At 41.7% G+C, this 19,319-nt stretch overlaps 1 protein-coding gene across 1 annotated transcript in view; it reads right to left on the reverse strand.

The window, feature by feature from the left end:
* LOC132989619 (cadherin-4-like) overlaps window positions 1–19,319 on the reverse strand; it is a 214,645-nt gene that overhangs the window by 174,878 nt on the left and 20,448 nt on the right. The window lies entirely within an intron of this gene.

Below are 19,319 nucleotides of genomic sequence, written 5' to 3' on the forward strand. Positions count from 1 at the left end.
TAGTGGGCTGACACCAAACTGTCCTATATTCAAGTTCTGACAAAGGAAACTTACCACAGTGCCTACACCCTCACCACAGCGGGATGAGGCAGGTTTTAGGGGAAAGAGAGATAAAGGCAGAGGGCAAAAGGAATATTATTCATTTGGGCCATCTTTTGAATAATTTATCTACATGGTGGAAAGCAGCTCTGGATCCATAATGAGGCAGAAGACAGTGTTTGGATGACTTTCATCTCACCAGTCCAGAGACCCCTTTTCACAATAAAAATCACAATATAAAAGCACCAGTATAACTTAACTCTCTCTCCATTCACTGGATCTCCATATGCATGCACACACACTGATAGAGACCACACAGCAAAGCTAAGCATCAGGGATGAGAATCAGCAGCGTTCGCTACATGGTACACCGCAGCTGGATTAGCGCTGAATGCTTCAGCAGCAGCATGAAGAGCGCTGGCAACTAAATGTGAGTGACAGGAAGAATCAGTGAGGGAATCAGCCTGAGAGACGAGTGCTGAGGCAGAGACAGGAGCAGCAAAGACAAGGAGGCAGAGAGGAGAGAAGAGGAGCAAAAGAGAGAGCTGCACTCAGTCTGCAGTGGTTTGATAAGAGTTATTATTTCATTATCTCTCCCTGGGCCTAGTCCTGAGCTGGCATACACAGGCACACGCAAATGCAAAAACATACACACATACAGTATATCTATACATACAGAAACACAGGGAAAAGATAGAGAGTGGGGGGAGAAGCAGGATAGGAGAGATTAAGGACATTTTTAATAAAGGGGATAAGGAAAACAGACCACAGAGCAGTTATTACAAGTTGGTGCCGAAAACGCACAGGAAAGTAGTTCCACCATGTCTCATCACACAAACAGCATGTTTCTGCACTCTTAACAGATTTCAAAAGATTTTCAGAAATACAGGGACTAACCTTTGAAGAAATATTAGTTTTGTTTCCCTTTACAGTGGACATGTTTGACTAATGTTGTCAGAGCTATGACTTAAATAAAATCTGCTTTGTTACAAAAAACATTTCCCTTTATTTGTCTGTATTTCGTCTTTGAAAAATATGTTTACAGCGGCTGATTAATCATCACAGAAAGCTAAGAAAATTTCCCACTTCTGTCATAAGCTTAGTCGACCAGTTTAGGAGGACCTGGATTCAATTCAAAGTGTGGTGGGCTGTTTGATGTTAGCACTGTATCCTCAGTGGGATGTTTGTCCCCATTAGAGATTTATTTGTCCCGTTGTCTGGCATGGAGCCAAGCTGAAGCTGCAGGCATCCTCTCTTAAAGCTCACAACCACCATCCCTGTCAAGTCTGAATTGCTCACCACAAACACATCAATGAAAGTGCAAAAATGGGATGGATAAACTTGTAATACGTCGCAAAATGAATAACTGCAATTTAATTTTAAACCCACCAACAACCCAAAATTCAAGAAAGAACTTTTTATTTTGATAATTTCATCTCATGTTTTTAAAATTCTAAAATTGATTTTTTTTTTTTTTTTTAAGGGAAAAGGTCAGGGGCCGATAAAGGGACACATCACGATGATGCCGGTGTATATCCAGCTGACAGACCAGTGAAAGGTGAGGACCACGCTCCTGACATGTTCGGGGCACGTCAAAACAAAAACATGACAACAGATGTGGAATCACTGATGCGCACGAAGAATATGCACTGACAGGTATGTTCTGTTAAGCAGCGCAAGACGTAACACATGCACACTAAAGTCTGCACACACATACAAAAACAAACACACCTGACACTACCAACTGTGAAAACTGAAAATGCACAATAAAGCTTTTTTTTCTGACCACGTCCTCATAAGGCTGACACAAAGAAAGTGAATACATCTCCAGTCTCTCCACTTCCTTTTTCCAGTTACGTGATGTGAGGAATATACAGATGGAGAAGCTGCATGTAGGGAGTATTTAAGAGAATGAAATAGATACTTGTGGAATCTGTCGTTTTTCTCAGACAAGACCTTGCTAGAAACTATTGGAACGACTGTTGTGGACAACAATAATGTGAATTCTTCTTCATGGATCTTCCGTTTATTCAAAGCAGCATGATGTAGAAATATAAGAAGAAATATTGTATGTTTATCCTTAAACTTCCTTATAAAAGCTTCCTACCTCATTCTAATTTTAACATAATGTATCTCAAATGGATCAAGCTGGCATGATGCAGTTACAGATGAGTTGCTGTCATCTATATCAGCACACTTCCTGCTAAAGCAGTGAGCATAAATTCGGAGTGGAATGAGGGAAAAGCAGCAGGTGTATGAAGGGTGGAGGGTGGACTCAAAACGATTGTTCTTCAAAGATAACCTGGTGTAGCGTTGAAGTCCCACACAAATGGGTGGACTTGAGTGCATGCACAAATGTGTGGGTGCTTTTAAAGACAGGCATGTTTAAATAACAGGAAAAGAGCACAGCTGAGAGCAGGCTGTGCGAGTGATACAGTAATAGCTTTGACATTTTTCCAACAGCATTTTTATGTAGCTCTACAAAGTGCAAGGTACAAAGGGCTGAGAAGCTGAAAAGAAAGAGGAAGTTACTTCCAATGCTCGGCCTGTCTTGAAAAAACTGTGCTGTAATTGAAATAGATAAACCTCAAAACATCAAGAGCAATTGTTAAAACAGTTTTTGCACACAGCATGAGCTATATATTTCCCCCTCTCTATATGTGTGACCCACCTCCCCTTCTGTGTCCCTGGGGCAGGTGGAACTCATGGGTGGGGGGCTGGTGGTGCTTGGCAGGAACCATGTGGCCATGCTCAGCCCTTCATACTTCATTAGTGTCCCCCATTTACTCCCTAACCTTTTTTTCCTTCATCTGCTCCCACTCTACAGCCGTCCTGACCTCATTTATCGCCACGCTCTCCTGGGGAATTAGTTCACCCACAGGGATGTCCAACAAAGAAAAAGGTGCAAGTTGACCATGCACCTAGAAGATGGAACAGCACTGCAGAGCATTACAGCCCATACATTTGGTGTTTCCAAGGCACCCTTGATCATGCCTTCATTCTACGAGCCCTCATTCCCAGAACACTCTGAGTCCAAGAAAGGCTTGAAGCCAACCAATCTCGGAAATGCTCACTCGACCACCCAAAACCCAAGCTCTCCACCTCGCACAGAAGGTGAAGCCCCACGTTTCTTTACCTTAGGTTTGATTTGCTGTGTAAAATGAGGTAAAATTCAAGCAATCCAAAGTATTCATACACATCCGCTCATAAATGAAAGTAGACATGCACACATCCAAAAAGGACAAGCATACATTTGAATGTGCACCTGCAAAAGTTTTCTTTCAATGTGGATATTTCCACCTGCCTTGGGTCTGATAAAAGCAGCAGGTGCACACACATACACACCAGCACACCTAAATATAAACCAGGAGAAAAATGAATTAGTGGCTGTGCATTGCAGACCAGCATCTGTGACCCTTTTAGCACCCTTGCAAGCCCTCTTTCTCTCACCGTCCTTCAGTTTCTCACATACCTCATTCCAGCTTCACAAAAAGGCTTTGACTAACCACAATTGTGTGCGTGAGCATGTGTGTGTGTGTATGTGGGTGTGTGTGTGTGTGTGTCACAGAAACATACACATCTGGGTAAAAACTGCAGCACTTAAATAAACAGAAGGAAAAAAATACTAAATATGATACATTAGAAGCTTGTTATGGGTTCATGATATTACATCAATAATAGCCTTGCCAACACATTAAATAATGTATGAGACTGTAATAAGAAATCAAGCGTACAAAAAGGTCTAAGAAAATGTGTTTTTCAAGTGTCTTCAATTAAATTCTTCGTAAATTGCTATTGATGACCTGCTAACTCTCCTGTTCTCTATTTTTTAACCTACTATAAACAAGTTATTTAAGATAAAAAATGAGGAAATACATGTTTTTATTTGTGAAAATCACATTTGAGACAGTAAATTGGGTCGAAATCCACATGCTATGTCTCACTGATTGGACCCAATGTGATGCTTTCCGTGGCCTAACAGAGCTTGAAAAAGCGAATAATTGAATGAATTTATCCACCGTTCTCGCGACACAGGAGACACAGGGATGTGTTTCCCCACAAATGCAAACAACTTGGTTTCTACAGGGAAAGCATCATCATGTCACAATCTCCATTACGTTTTCCAAAACATAGCTATGTGCATCTTATGGTAGGGAAATGTGAAAAATGTTTTTCCCCACAACTTTACCATGTGAAAAGGCTAAACATTTAAAAAGCCAAAAACCAGGAAATATATCCGGAGTCTTGTCACTGTGCCCCAGAAAAATGTGGAATGTTGGTCTCTCAGTGTTCTAAACATTTACTGCAGTCCCCTTGGGAAAAGTAAATACCCAAATCATACAGTATTAAAAATAAAGGATAAAGCACGGTCCAAAAAACAATGTTTGCCTGAAATGTTAGTTTTCTGTCCCCAAGAATGCTGGCTAGGGATTATGAAAAGCAATGAGCATACTAAACACATGGGGCTGCTTTTAACAGCAAGCACCTACACGGGACTAAAGCCAAGGTCTTGTCATGAGATAGATCTGTGATTACTGTATAAAGCCGACCAAGGTAGCTTTGCCCAGGAGAAACAAAAGCAGACTCAGGGGAAGATCAAGGATCAAAGCAATAATGGAAAAGGGGAGAGAGAGAGAGAGAGAGAGAGAGAGAGAGAGAGAGAAGGAGAGCAAGGAAGAGAGCGCGAGAGAAAAAATAGAGAGGGAGCAGAGAGCAGAGAGCAGAGGGAGGGACGAACGTGAAGCCAAACAGATTGAAAGTGTCAGCGCCCCACTTTACAGCAGATGGGGATTTCACGATGCACAGCTCTCCTCTCGTTCTCTATTTACTATTCTCCCACTTAGGCTTAGCGAGAAGCATCTTTTTAGTGAGACTGTCGTGGCTCTTGTCTAAATACATTCATATTCCGCTGCACAAACAAGTGCAACACAATTTAGTGTGGTGATATGAATTCATCAGCGGCCATATAGGGTTACTTGTGTCTATAAGAATAAATAAAAGCACAGAGGCACACAATCGTCTGTTTCGGCAAAAGATACCAGAGGCAGAAGACAGTAATTGGCCTGACCCACACACACACACACGCACACACACACACACACACACACACACACACACACACACACACACACACACACACACACACACACACACACACACACACACACACACACACACACACACACACACACACACACACCTCAAGGACTGCTGTGGGTACAAGCTTATAGTAGAACACCCAGCTTGGTAATGAAGGGCAAAACTAATATTTGGTGTGCATTAATATTGTTGATCTGAGGTGACGATGAGGCTAAGCACACCAGCTTTGTGAAATATGCTGGTGTTTGTTTGTTAGAAGTGCAGTGGGTGCTGTACGAGGAGCATCACTCCACAATACAAATAACTCTGCAGAACTACTCATATAGGTATTAGACAGCCATAGATCCTGGAAACTCTATTACTTGTGCAGATGCACATAGTGTGGCATATGCACCTGCACATAACGGCAACCATCTGCTCATTGACACAGCAAGAAAATGAAATTGAACCAATTTACATGTTTGCTTATATACATTTGAGTATGACTATGAGTCAATAAACCACCACATTCAACTATATATCAGTCTGTTTTTTTTCCAATCCAATAACTGTTATACCAGTAAGAGTGAAGACTAATCCATGATTTAGCATTTACTTTTAACAGTTTTGAAAAATAGACCATACTATTTACGTCTGACTGAGACTTCTTGATATTTACATCGCAAACATTCTGCAGTTTTCAGGGTTTTTGAAATAACATACAACTTTTAAGAACTCTGACTAATCTTCAGCACTTTGAAGTGTTTACTTTCTGCACTTTATTTAACCTGAAGCACACTGAACTATTTATGGAGGAAACTTACAAAGTCATTTTATACTCTACATTCATGTCTGTCATTTCTATCAGATTACGCATACATCAAACTAAGTATTGTGTAATTACTGTTATTCCTAATGATTACAGATTAGCTATAATAGTCAAATATATAGCAATAAGGGGTTGCTATAGTTGCTAGGGATCCCCCCCCCCCACACACACACAATGATAATTGTCATCTTAGAGGATAAATATTATGATACACATATATATAGAGAGAGAGTTTCTTGTTTTTTATTTTTGTTTGTTTTTCAGAGAGAATTCAGAAGGCTCTGAAGGACAAAAATCACACACACTGTCTTCCTCTTCCCCGTTGTGACAGGCACCAGAGCTTTGAGGTGCTCATACTCTGAAGGGAGTTTGGCCTGAGGTCACTTGAAAGAATCGAGAAGGATACATGGGGTGTCACTTCAATTTATTCCTGCCTCCAACAGTCTGTTTTACAGTGTTATGGTGAATCTGCTGCACAGAGAAATGGAATGGAAAAGATGGGAGAAGGACGGAGAACGGTGTATTTGAAATGTTAAACGCAGGCTATAACTTCTCTTCTCAAAGAATAAACTTTGCGTGACTGAATAATCACAACATTTTTAATGATGCAACACAATTTTTACTGATGTTTTTTTTTTTTTTTCTAACAGGAGCCTGGGAAAGACTTGCTGATCCAATTTTCTCCTTGTCTCAATCATTGGTATGTCACTGAGGCCAGTGCCAGGTCATGCTCACACAGATTTGTCTTGTGCTTGCGCCAATGCAAAGGTGACAAGGATGACACCAACAAGGATGACTCACCCTTTCAAGCTGGGCATAAAACACCAACCATTTGCATTTGGCAGTCCTAGGTTAAATTCTTTTGACTGGTTAAGTAAAAAAGTTTTTTAAAAATGTGGTTGGGTACTGTTTGTTTTATTTTTATTCATCCCTGGGACATCCCGGTCCTGGTGGACAGTCTGTGTCTCTATTAATAACTTATTTTAGCTCGCTTTCCTCACTGGACTGCCTGATTAAAAAAAGAAATGAAAACTCTAATGAAGCTAAAATCTCTCTGGTCATCAAAATTTCCCCAGAGTGTAAAGGAGGCTAAATGTGGTCCAGTCCCTAACCTCCCGTAGACTCAAACACAACACACACTCACTTCCCATACCAAAGTCAGTACCTCGCTATCTCACGAGAGTCCTCCTGGCATCTGCTGCTTTCATACAGATTGTATCTCCAGCACGGCGGTGTCAGGATACATCAAGGCCTGGTGCAGGCATTAGCACATGTGGCTAACCAGGGAGGCTGCAGATTGAATTACGACTGCCTCATGTGGGCAGACTGAGCAGAAACACATGTGTGGCTGTTGCTGGTTTAATGAGCACATTAAGCACATCAGCACACTAACCATAAAGCGTCTGCACAGACATCTGTATGTTGTCGGAATAAGAAATCTTCTCACTGGATGAGAGCGAAACCAATACGTCTCATTTTTCATTCTCTGTGGGGGTATGTTTAAGGTTGAGATCTCTGGGAAAGATCTGCACTGGTTTGTCATTTTGGAAAAGCAATTTTCCTGTCTGCAGTAAATTTGATGACCACTTGTTTTTTGGAGAATAATTTAGTGGTGGGTTATGTGGAGAGAAGGCCAAACTAACTTTGGAAATGGCAAAAAAAGAAAGTCTGAACATTAGCTATCTTTTCATTCTGTGCTTCACACATGGAGATGATGGACTTAAAGCACCAGCAAAGGAATCAATATTTTTAAACAACCTCTGCATACTGCAAGCAGAACCCCCTAATATCTAAACATCATGCATGACTAAAGCCTGTACTAAACACCAACAGATGCAAAGAGAGCAGTTAGCACAACAACATGTTAGCGACCAAGCTTCAGTTGGCTCAAATCAATAGTTATTTACTCTCTCAAACTGGCTTGGGACAGAAAAGCCAGAAAGAGAGAGAGAATGAAGATGTGTGTGAGTAACAAGGCAATCAATTTCAGTTGTAAAATAAAGAACTTAAGTCCAGAGCTGAAAGGAAATGAGAAAATATATGAAGTGAAAACTAACTAATAAATGTCAAACCATGTCTTCTTTTGTAATCATTTCATCCATCTTGCTTTTTATTCTGCACATGGGGTGTGTGAGCAGTCTAGTGGAAATCAATCAGGCTCTGGACCAGCTGATGCTGCCCTGTGATAGGCTGCTTTACAGAAAACTGCTGGTGTTATCCTCTAAAGCAAAGAGTGGTAGGATGAATGGGAAGGACGCATAGTCTAAAGGTGTGTGGGCACGTGAATGTATCCATGTGCTTGTGTGTTTATGCGTGACTGTATCAGTGGGTGTGCTGGGAAACCGGTGTAGAGAAGTGTGTTGGAGAGGTGAAGAGTAGTTCAAATGGGGGATTCTATTGACAGGCTCAGACTTCGAGAGACGGAGATGGCGAGGGCAAGGAGATAAGGGAGCCACAGCAAACAGAAAGTCGGACCAAGTAATGGAAAAAGGAGGGGTTGAAAAGAGAGAAAAATGGGGGAAAGAAAGTGACTGGGAAAGGTATGCAGTGGCCATAAATACCTGTGGAATTCTGAGGGGAAAAGCAGTCTAGCCTTGACATAGACTATAACATCTTGAACTGGTGTTTCTCTGTCTTGCTTGGACGTAAAAGCTCAGACGGAGACAGCGTGGACAGACATTAGAGGTCACATCCCATCCTACAACACAAGCCCTGTAATTGAATCTAAATTATAGCCAGGGCTCAAATAATTTGTCCCACAGATCACTGCTGAGTATGTTACAACCAGAGCCGAGCTCTGTGCTGTACAGTACATTAAAACCCTTCATTACCATGAATACATCACCAAACAAGAAATGAAGTACCACTCCACATTGGATTCTCGTCTATATGAGGGGAGCCCAATGTACCCTGGGATACGGAGTGAGAGGGGGAGAGAGGGGAGTGGGTGGTGGCACATAGCGAGAGAAAGTAAGAGAGAGCGAGAAGTGAGGAAGTCCAATCACTGTCAGAGACCATGAATTATACATGAGTTGTAGTTTTAACACTGTCTGCTCACTCCCCCGCTTTGTCACGATTAAATATTCACACCAACATCTTTGTAGGCCATTGTTAATTACTCATCACAACAACAAAAAGGTCTCAAACGGAAATTGCCAATGCTAACCTCCATTAGTGTGCGTATGGAGCTTGCAGATAGCGCTATCACATCAGACGGGTGGTGGTGCCTCTTCCTTTGCAAAAACGGTCTGAGATTTGAGCTTTAAGGTATGTCACTATGCACTTGGTATCTTAGTGAAATGTGAGTGAGAATATAAAATACACATGCAGAAGAAGTCTGTTAAACTGGAAAAGGTAAACATTTTAAGCACCCCTCCTTGTTTGACCTAGAGCACAGAACAAGTTGGAACGGTGGACACAGTGCTAAACCGCTGTGTTTGGCAGGTCTGGATTTATTTTTTGCAGGAAAACACTCAAGGAGGTTGAGAATGATCTGGATACAAAAGACTTGAGGTTTTGGAGATGCTGAACAGTCAAATGGCATTGTTCCATTTTACTGCTGGACTTTACCTAAATAAATGGAAGGCAGTATTCCCAGGAAAATCAAAAAAAAGGTTTTCTGTCTTACATGTAGTGTTTTAAGTCCTATTTTTTAAATGATGCTTCAGAAACCAATGCTGCCAATCGGGCACAATGAACTTGTATTTTTTAAGTCAAAAGCCATGGCTGGTGTTGATGCTTGTACTGTTTCAAAAGTGTTAGTACATGTTTAAAGCTACATTTCAATCAGAACTAAGATTTTACATTAGAATCTTCCAATACATTTCAATATTGCAGGCAAACACTGGAGTCTAACTTCGTTTAGGATAAAAAACAATTAGAAAAAATGTAGCTATCACTCTTTTTGTGATAGAATCGTTAATCTACCATTCACTGTTTATGTCTGACTGGGTATGTGTGGCAATTTTTCGTCTGTTACAAAATAATAGCATTACTTCCTTTAACCCATTTGGCTCCATCAGATACAGAGACACAAAATAACACCAGTATGCTGACAAACATCCTTTGAAAAACATTGTTTTTCACCAGGGAAGAGAACAAAGTGAGCAGGAAAGAAGAGTTTTGCCCCTGGAAGCCGAAATTTACACACTTTAATCCTGTGCTATGCGCCAACACACAGGAACCTTGAGCTGTGTGGCTTTACTCTGTTGGCCTGGCTAACAAGGCTGCAGGGACATGCAGGAAAGTCACAAGGCAGAAAGTGGAGAAATGCTTCTTAAAAACACAATCTGTATTTTGTCACAATAAGTGCTGTGAGTGTATCCACTTATGTAAATGTGGATTTGCACACTTGCATGATAATGTTTAGTAGAGCCCTGGCACAGTCACACTTCTTCAGTCAGCTGCTGACCAAAGTGAAGGAGTGTGCATGTGTGTGTTGAGGGTGGTGGCAGTGTGGGTGTGGGTGTGGGTGTGGGGGGTTAGATGGTGTAAACAAGCCAGCCTACATGGATTGGGCTAATATCCAGTTTGTTCCCTCTCGCCTGAGCTCCACGGTGGCTGCAGCGCAATTTCTTCCAATTGACCTCCCTGCCACCGGCACAATCATTCTCCACCGGAGACACAACGGCCCTAGAATACGGAGCAGCCAGCAGCACAGGCCTGACGCTGGAGAAGCCACAGCTGAAAGGAGGTGGGGAGTAAACCAACCACGAGGCGGAAATGAGATGAATTAGAGAGCGGGAAGAAGGAGGCACGGGGAGGTGAAAGAGTAAATTTATTCAGTGGTGTAGTGGCAGTGACAAAGCACAAACATTCAGAGATCAGCTTAGGAGGAAATAAGAAGCATTACAGCCAGCCCTGCTAGATTCCCTGTTTTCTTCTTTTAGTAAGAATGGCAGTAGTAAAACTGTAAAACTAACAGGATACTGATAAAAAAAACAGATAAAGTTGAAAACTTCTGTTGAATGATGTGAGCATTATGACAATTATACCTGAGCTCAATTTTGTCAGTTTACAAATGTCTATACATAAAAATGCAATAATATAAACGTAGGGGAATCGCCCAAAGGCAAGGAACCAGATTTACTGGAGCAATAGCCCAGCCAAAGGCTAAAAGGCTTTATAACGGTAAAGGATTTCCAATAAAAGTGAGGTTGGAGCCCTCTTAGAGCTGCACTCTCGAGTAATAGGATTAGTAGAAGTCAAGAGCACGGCCATCTTAACTCTTTATGTTGCAGAAATCGCTGCGAAGCATCTCTGCCACAGCCAATACATCTGTGCTGATGGAGCAAGAAAAATCCTAAACATGCTCCATGATGCTGGGCTCTGTCCCTTTAAACTCACAGACACACATACACACAGACAGACAGACACACACACACACACACACACACACACACACACACACACATATTTGTCATCAGCAATGTTGATAAAACAGGAAAAAGAAAAAACTCTCAGTGTGATTTGTTACACTCCTCTACATCCCATCAATGTTCAGCAAGGGAAAGACCATTGAAGAAAGGATGGACAGACCTCAAGAGATTTAAAGAGGTGCAGTTGAAAATGAGTAATATGTGGAGTAATGAATTGATGGCTCCCAGCTTATCTCTCATTCAGACTCCTTTCAAAACAAATTGCTGACTTCACCATATTTCTTCCCACAGCTCCTCTCCCTTCCCCTCACCCCCACCCCCACTACCACCATCACCACAGCCAGTGGCAACTCTCTGGGACCTGTTCTTCTCATTTCTTGAAATGCTAAATAAAATTAGTGCAATGCGTCAGTGAGTTCATTTTTCTGCACTGAAAATCACTTGGTAATCTGCTCTGCACATGAAAGGAAGGCACCAGGGCACCTGAAGGTCGTCCACATCTCAGCGCTTACTATGCACTTTCCTTTAAAAAAAAAAAAAAAAAAAACAGGAGTGAAGTCATTGATTTTTTTTTGTCCACCTCCCTCTCTTTTATATCCACAGAGCAGCCTTATTCACGTGTTCTCTCTCTCTCTCTCTCTCTCTCTCTCTCTCTCTCTCTCGCTTCTCTGTCTCTATGTGCTGCTCAGCTGAATTTGTAGTGAGAAGTGAGTGTTTGGCTCTTCATTAAAGAAAGTGAGCCAGCAGATGAGGAGGGCATCTTCACTGTACCTGTGTTTATGTGAATGTGTGTGTGGTAGCACGTAGGCATACGTAAATCAATTGTTAGTCACTAAGTGTGCACATGCGGCATGCCACTGTTTTCCACTCTTTCCTGTGAGTAAACTTAAGGGGAGCCCACCTTTGTACCCACAATGCCAGGTAGGCTCCTTTCTGCACCTTCCCTTTGTGCCCTAATGGCTTGATGGGTTTTCAGTTCCTAGATCTGGCGGTCTAAATCACAACCCTAGAGTCTCTGTGTTCCAAGCGCTCCCTTGGCTTTCTGCAAGCTCCCACAATGCTGACGGCTCTCTGCTTCTTTCCCCTACAGAGACAAGCTCTTCTGCGGGAGTGCTATCCACCGCTGGGAATAAAGCTACAGGAGAATAGAGCAGAGGAGAGCAATGAGAAGTGGAATTGCACAGAGATTTAATTCACCTCTGAGGAGATGGCAGCTTAATGTATATAAATGCACTATACGGAAAGGAATGAGGGGCAAGAGGCAGCTGCTGCAAGGGGGATCATCACGGCTATCTCAAAGCTAAGGAGTAGAGACATAATACAAGATAATTCAATATATTACTACCCTAGTGGAAGTGTACAGCCCCAAAGCTTAAGTGGCACGCTCTTGTTGTTTGTTTGCTGCTGCAGCTGCTGCTGCTGCAGGGGTCATAAAGAGCTGATTTCTTTAGACAGGAAGAGATAAAGAGATGAAAATAAAACTATTCAATTTCTCCTTTGTTAGAGCTATTGTTTGGAAAGTTGAAGCACATATAGGGCTGTACACAGACCGTGTGCTTATAAGCTTCAAACACAGCTGTACGAAATCTTCTCAGATTTAGAAGTGAATTAAAACAACCTTCACTGCAAATATTCATTTGGTTTTAATGACTCATTCAACCAAATAGAACAAGGCTTTATGCTGATGGTAATACAAATGGAGAATTGCTTTGATGAATTTTATTTCACTAGACCCTGCATGTGTTTTCCATGTGGGTGTGTAAAGATCTTTTAATAAAGATACCCAAGATGTTTTAATCGTAAACACACGTTTCCTTACTTCTGGGGAGTACTGGGCAGTGCGACCCTCGAGTAGGGGGTGGCATCTCTGTGACTCCACGGCCAGCCAGTCTGCCATGTGATGCCCGACCACCCACAGCCCAACAGTCCACCCTGACCACTGACTGTCCTCATGTCCCTGATGGCTTTCCCCACGCTCCTCATGAGGCCTACAGCTTCAGAGTTTGGTTTCATCCACGTCATGCAGACAGTTAGCCACTGTCCCCAGCTATGGGCTCCAGAGTGTCAGATCTGGGGCATGCTATGACACTTGGGGCTGGCTTTCATTCCACCCTCACACACTGACACTTTGTTCACTGTCACACTCCAGCAGGACGTGCTAAGAAAACAAAACGAAGACTGTTAAGCCACTACTCACGCAATTTGCAAACACACACTCAAATGTAGGCACAAATATATGAACTCCCACATGTGCAGACACAGACACACACATTTTCATACCCCTTCTTCTGATAAACTACTCAGCTGGAGGGATACTGTGTCAGCTATTGCACAGTGGGAGAGGGAAGCAAAAAGATAGACAGAGAGGCAGAAAATAAGCTCAGATAAGAATTTAATATGTAGTAGAGAATTCATGAGAAAAGTAACATGAAAGGCGCACGGGGACATGGAGATATATAAAAAACAAGAACAGAGTGAGAGCTCAGAAGTAGACAGATACAGAGCGACAGACAAGGGGGAAAAAGAAAGGAAAGATGGACAAAAAAGCAGAGCATCAGTCATCGCATTTGGCATTCTTCTCGCTCTGGTGTCTGTCTTGTCCAGCTACTCAACTGTGCAGCCTAGCTATTCAAAAGCCTCTCACATAGCTTTTCGCATTGGGCTCCAACACTTTCTCCCACTTCATCTTACTCTGCCTGTCGCACTGTCTCTTGACCCCCTGCTTCCATCACAGCTCCTCAGTGTACGACTGTCCAAGCTTCTTGCATGGGGGAAACTTTCTAAATGTGTGAGCTTTTTCACAACTCACTCCTCCTCCGTTTCCTCGCCTGTTCTTCGAAGAAGAGAAGGGCTTACTTTGCCTACTTTGACACGTTTGCAAAAGAATGCTGCATTTGCAAAACGTCCTTTATTGTCATTGCTAAATGAAAACATTGCATAAACATACAGAGCTCTTGTCCATCCATTGTTTCTCAATCCGACTATAACCCCATCCAACAACGTCTAATGAAGTGGAAAGAGAACACTCCTGCGTTATTAAAGGCATGGGGTGAGTTTAATTAAACAATGCTAATGAGCAACTAATTAAAAGCTTTCCGATCAAAACAAGCCAGTAATTACCTGGAGCTGAGATGGATAATGAGCACACTACAATCACTAGCAGACAGGCAAACCCATGGAGACTTGGGAAGATCAATTCCTTCAGTATTAATGACCGCTTCATTTCCCCAATGTCTTTTTCTGCTCCTTCTCTTCAATATGTCAGACCACATTGAGGATGAGTATGGGCTGATGTGGATCCTAGAAAGGGGCTCTTGAGGAAATACTTAAGCTTGAGTGTTGACAGAAAACATCAAGAATGCAACTTATGCCAATGTCACCCACTCACTGTCTCTCTCTCTGCAAACACACCTCCACTACCTATTGATTCTGGTCTCCTTTAGTGGTTTCACTTCTCACATTTTTTTGTCTGGCTAGCAATAAACTGTGTGGTGGAAACCTCTGCAGACTGTTCCTCCACAGTGATGTGATGGTCTTCACTTTCTGGCCACATTGACAGGTTGGTGTCAATGACTGGCGTCCCTTTCTGGCACTGCAGGAAAATCCATGGCTTGGCTGACAGGGTCTCAGCGAGGGACCAGATGAGTCACAGCATTGAAAACCACTCTGATGCCATGGAATATCGGAAAGGATGTAGATATAGTAGGGGGGGGGGGGGGGGGGGGGGATAAATGACTAGGAAGGAAGGAATTATGTGACTACAACATTTTTTTTAATAGTCACATACCTGGAGGCCTGTGTGATAAGAGAGACAGACAAGAGAAGAAGAAAGATGGGAAGACAAAAGTTGTAGAAAAGCAGAAATCACAATGTGCTTGGACACCATAATATGATGAATGGCAAGAAAGAATGAGGCAGGACAAGGGGGATATGTGAAGATGGATCTCGCGGAGAAGTAAAAAAAGTGATAAATAGATGGATAGGGAGCAATGCCCTCCTGGCATTTTTCTTCCTTTTGATCCTTTCCTCACAACTAAAAGGATTAGCAGTTTTTCAGAAACGCCTCAGTCAACAGGGATCAGTCAGCATCATCTGTTTCCTCTAGTCTCGCAAAGCATCTCCACAGAAGGCTTTTGACTGTCTGTTATTGTAAAGCTCTGTACAGCTTTTGTGTGAGGACCATCGTTTACGTCAAAATGTATGACTGGCAAGCTAGACACCCATTCAATCCATGGTGTTTCAATGAAGAATACATGAAGGGTCTTTCTAATAAAGAAACTGTACAGTACTCTTGCACATCAAATGTAAGACTCTTGTGTCTACATTGTTATTAAAATGTGTTACTCCTGAGTCAAACAGAATTATTGGTATCCCTGATGTATTTTATGCAATTAGCCATGACCTTAATTATGCACTGCAGCACAATCAAACAAGGCTTGTTGGAGTTAACTTCGCCGTCCTCCTTGCACTCTTCACCCTGGATATGCGAAGCAAGTGGGCTGTTCAAAACACCTGCTGTGGGCTATGAAGCTCGACCAATACACAATACACACTTACAATAGCAAATATGTTAGCTGAAGTAATTGCTTAAGCAGAAAATATGGTTTTGGAGAGCTAGGTCTGTAGGATCTTGAGGATTTTTTTTTTTTATATCTTAGATAACTGTAGTTACCCTAAAGACGTGTGGGGGCATGCTAATCAGTACATTAATGCCCAGGCCTTCGGTAGAGTGATGCATCTGGTTGATGAAGCCCAAATTCTGAAATCATATAAAAAGGAACTAAATCCTGTAAATGCTATGATAAATGATGTTACAATTTTAGAAGAAAATATTGTTGTTCTGGGAATGAGAGCATCTCAGATACACTGACATCTCAATAGAGGAAAAAATGTTGAATTGTTAGAGGTCTATATGCCTGCTGTTGATACTTTAACCTAATCGCACACCAGCAGCGCAAGGTGTGAAGGGACAAGGTGACTTTCAACTTTTTATCTGAATGTCAGACACTGAAAATGCAAAAAAATAGTCATGACGTTGTTTTTGTCAGGCGAGTGCACACAAAGCTAAGTCAGTTACACTTGGCTGCATGGTCAGACACAGATTACCGTGTTTACACAGTACATATTCTGGTGGCCTTGATGTGAATGACTTTTAACAAATCCCAAATTCTTTATGGATTCTTTATGTCTCAGTGTCATGTCCATGTTACTAACCAAGACCGCGGGCAAACAAACAGCTTTTGTACACTTAATTGCTTGCCTCTGCTTTTACCACTAACATTGTTGCAATATCTGCAATCAAAAGGCAAAACGTGATCTGTTTTGAACAAGTTATTTTGAAGGACATAGAGTACATTCTCAGTCAAACAGATTCAAATTAAACAGAGAAGCTTCAATGTGTCCAAACCATTCATCAGAAGAGCTGGATAAATACTATAGGTAAGGTTTCATAATTTAAAATCAAACATGTCTTCATTTGAACCTTGGAAGCTTTAGTGGCAGCAAATTCTTGTTTTTGTTGTTTGTTTTTTTTAACAAACATAGCTACAAATCTTAGAAAAAACCTTTGTAATCATGGAATACATACGTCCACATGTGCACACATGCTGTTATATTATCATTGTAAAAATAAAATATAGTTATACTGTTCAAAAGACAAATGGATACCTGTGAATCACATGAAAAGTATTTCCAGACCATTATAGATAGACATTACATTTTCCAACCCCTCATTCTAATCTATTTACCCCCCAACATTAAAGCTGATTGAATGCAAATATACATCTCTGTGTTTGATACATGTTTGTATACTGGATTTGTGCCTGCAGCTTTAAGGGATTTCCTGTGTGGGTCTGCAGCTTCAGTCTCTGCAGGACAAAGCTGCAGCCTCTTGCAGACAGCTACCTCAGATCTCACTACATGTATCTACCTCCTCTCTCCACTTCTCTCATCCCCTGTCCACCCTTTCCACTTTTCTTCTCCTCTGGTAGGAAGGGGGAGGAGAGACAGATAAGGCTGCTTGCTCAGAAATTACCTATCACAGCTTGGCAATGTGTTCAGCCTTGCTGTCTGAAAAATGCTGAATTTGTCAGTCCAGTTCAACTGAAAGGAATATACGAGCTCATTTTTAGCTGTCGTTTTAAATGAGTCAAGGACTGTAGGAGTATGGGTATCAGAGTGCATGCTGTGCATTGCTAAAAACCAAAAACAAATCACACTCTGTAGCTTTTAGTCACTCTTTTTTTAATACCCAGATTAACCCAGAGTGAAGACCTTCACAGGCTACGATCAGAGGACATTCATCACCAGCAGCAAAGCAGGCCAGATCGTATCAAGCTAAGATTGCTCTCTGGGGCTGTAAGGCAGCCTCCCTCAGCTACACATTACAGTAGATATATAACTGCTACAGTAGTTCTCTGCAGTGGGGCTTTGAGGGGCCATAAATTATAATAAAACAGCATGGCAAGACCCAGCGCACTGTTATTACAAAATCTGCAGTAAAGCACAGAAATAATTGTGTGTAATGTGTATTTATTACTTACAGACTGCAGGGGATATTCGTATTCATTCTTTTACTGTAAGAGATGAATTTGTGACGGAGTTAAAGAGGATGCTTCTAGTTTTTCTGCAGGCCCAAAACAGGTGCAGCAGGTGGATGTTCAACATGAGTCCGGTTGTGCTCAGGTTATTTCTGCCACTGTTGCTTGCTAAATAATGAAAATTGATTACAGATTGAGTTCTCTACAGACCTCTACTTGAGACATGGGCCACCATCATCAAGCACAACTCCCTGAGCCAGAAACACAGCTCATAAAAAACTCTGTCACAGACTGAACGCGCATTGTTTCAATTTAAACCTCAGGACTTTAGGAGCCTCATGATCACGAAGGGAAGGTCCATGATGTTCAGAGGCTTTAGTCACTCTGCTGTCCGGCGTATCCCTTCATTTTCTTGACCAAGTGTTTATAAGAAACTGCTGCCTGCTTTGCTGTGTCTCTGCATATGCTTGGGAGAGATGTAGCTCTGCTGTGAAGCGTTGATGTTTTAGGCTCTATCTGGGACGCAGCTCTGAGTAACATGCCACAACCTAACTGGATCAGAGTTGAAGTGCTATGATTGGAACAGACGGTTCTAGGTTCACCCAATACCACTCAGGCGTTGTGTACAGGCCTGAAATAAACTTGAAAGAATGAAAATGCCAAAGGTGACATTAGCTAACTTGTATACAAATATCACGTATCTTTAAAGTTCAGGCAAGTCTCTACAGAACTTGTGAGACGGAAGAAGAATTACACTATCTTTTAATATTAATTATTTTTAAAAATTTAGTAAAAAGTAACACTTGAATTAAGCAAATGGAAATTGTATTCACTCAGAGTGAAAAGGCCAATGCACACTGTTAATGTGATTATTGTTTGGAAGTGATTGTGTTCTCTTTAAATAAAACTACCTCTTGTTACTTTCACAAAACAAACATAACAGAAATATACATCATGTGCTATTAAGATGATCGTGAGGGTAAATTTACCCTTCATCTCTATCTCTGTCTGGTCCGTATCTAGTCCAGGCTACTATAAAGCAATCAGAAACCTCTACATGGGTCATCAAAAGTAACGGAACGTTTAGCTTGCAGTTTCATAACAAATCCACAATGGTGAAAAAAAAAAAAACTTGATTGCACTCTTTGGTTAGACACTGGATCCAATGACTCACAGCACATCTGGTACTACAGCACTGATTGTGACACCTGAAAAAAAAAAAGCGCTGTGCTGTACATGTTACCGCTCTCCAATCAGGCCCACATTCCTCTCATCACATGATTGAATACAGTTCTCAATTATTACCCGCCAGCATCCTAAATGTCAGGACTAATTTGTAAATGATATGCTACTCCTTATTACGCTGATATTTTCAAGAGCAGAGTAAACCTCCCTCTTCACTCCATGTCTCTGGCTTCTCTCTAGCTCTCTGTCTCTGGTAAGGTTTTTCGTTTTT

The sequence above is a fragment of the Labrus mixtus genome, chromosome 15 (assembly GCF_963584025.1).
Source record: "Labrus mixtus chromosome 15, fLabMix1.1, whole genome shotgun sequence".
Lineage (NCBI taxonomy): Eukaryota > Metazoa > Chordata > Actinopteri > Labriformes > Labridae > Labrus > Labrus mixtus.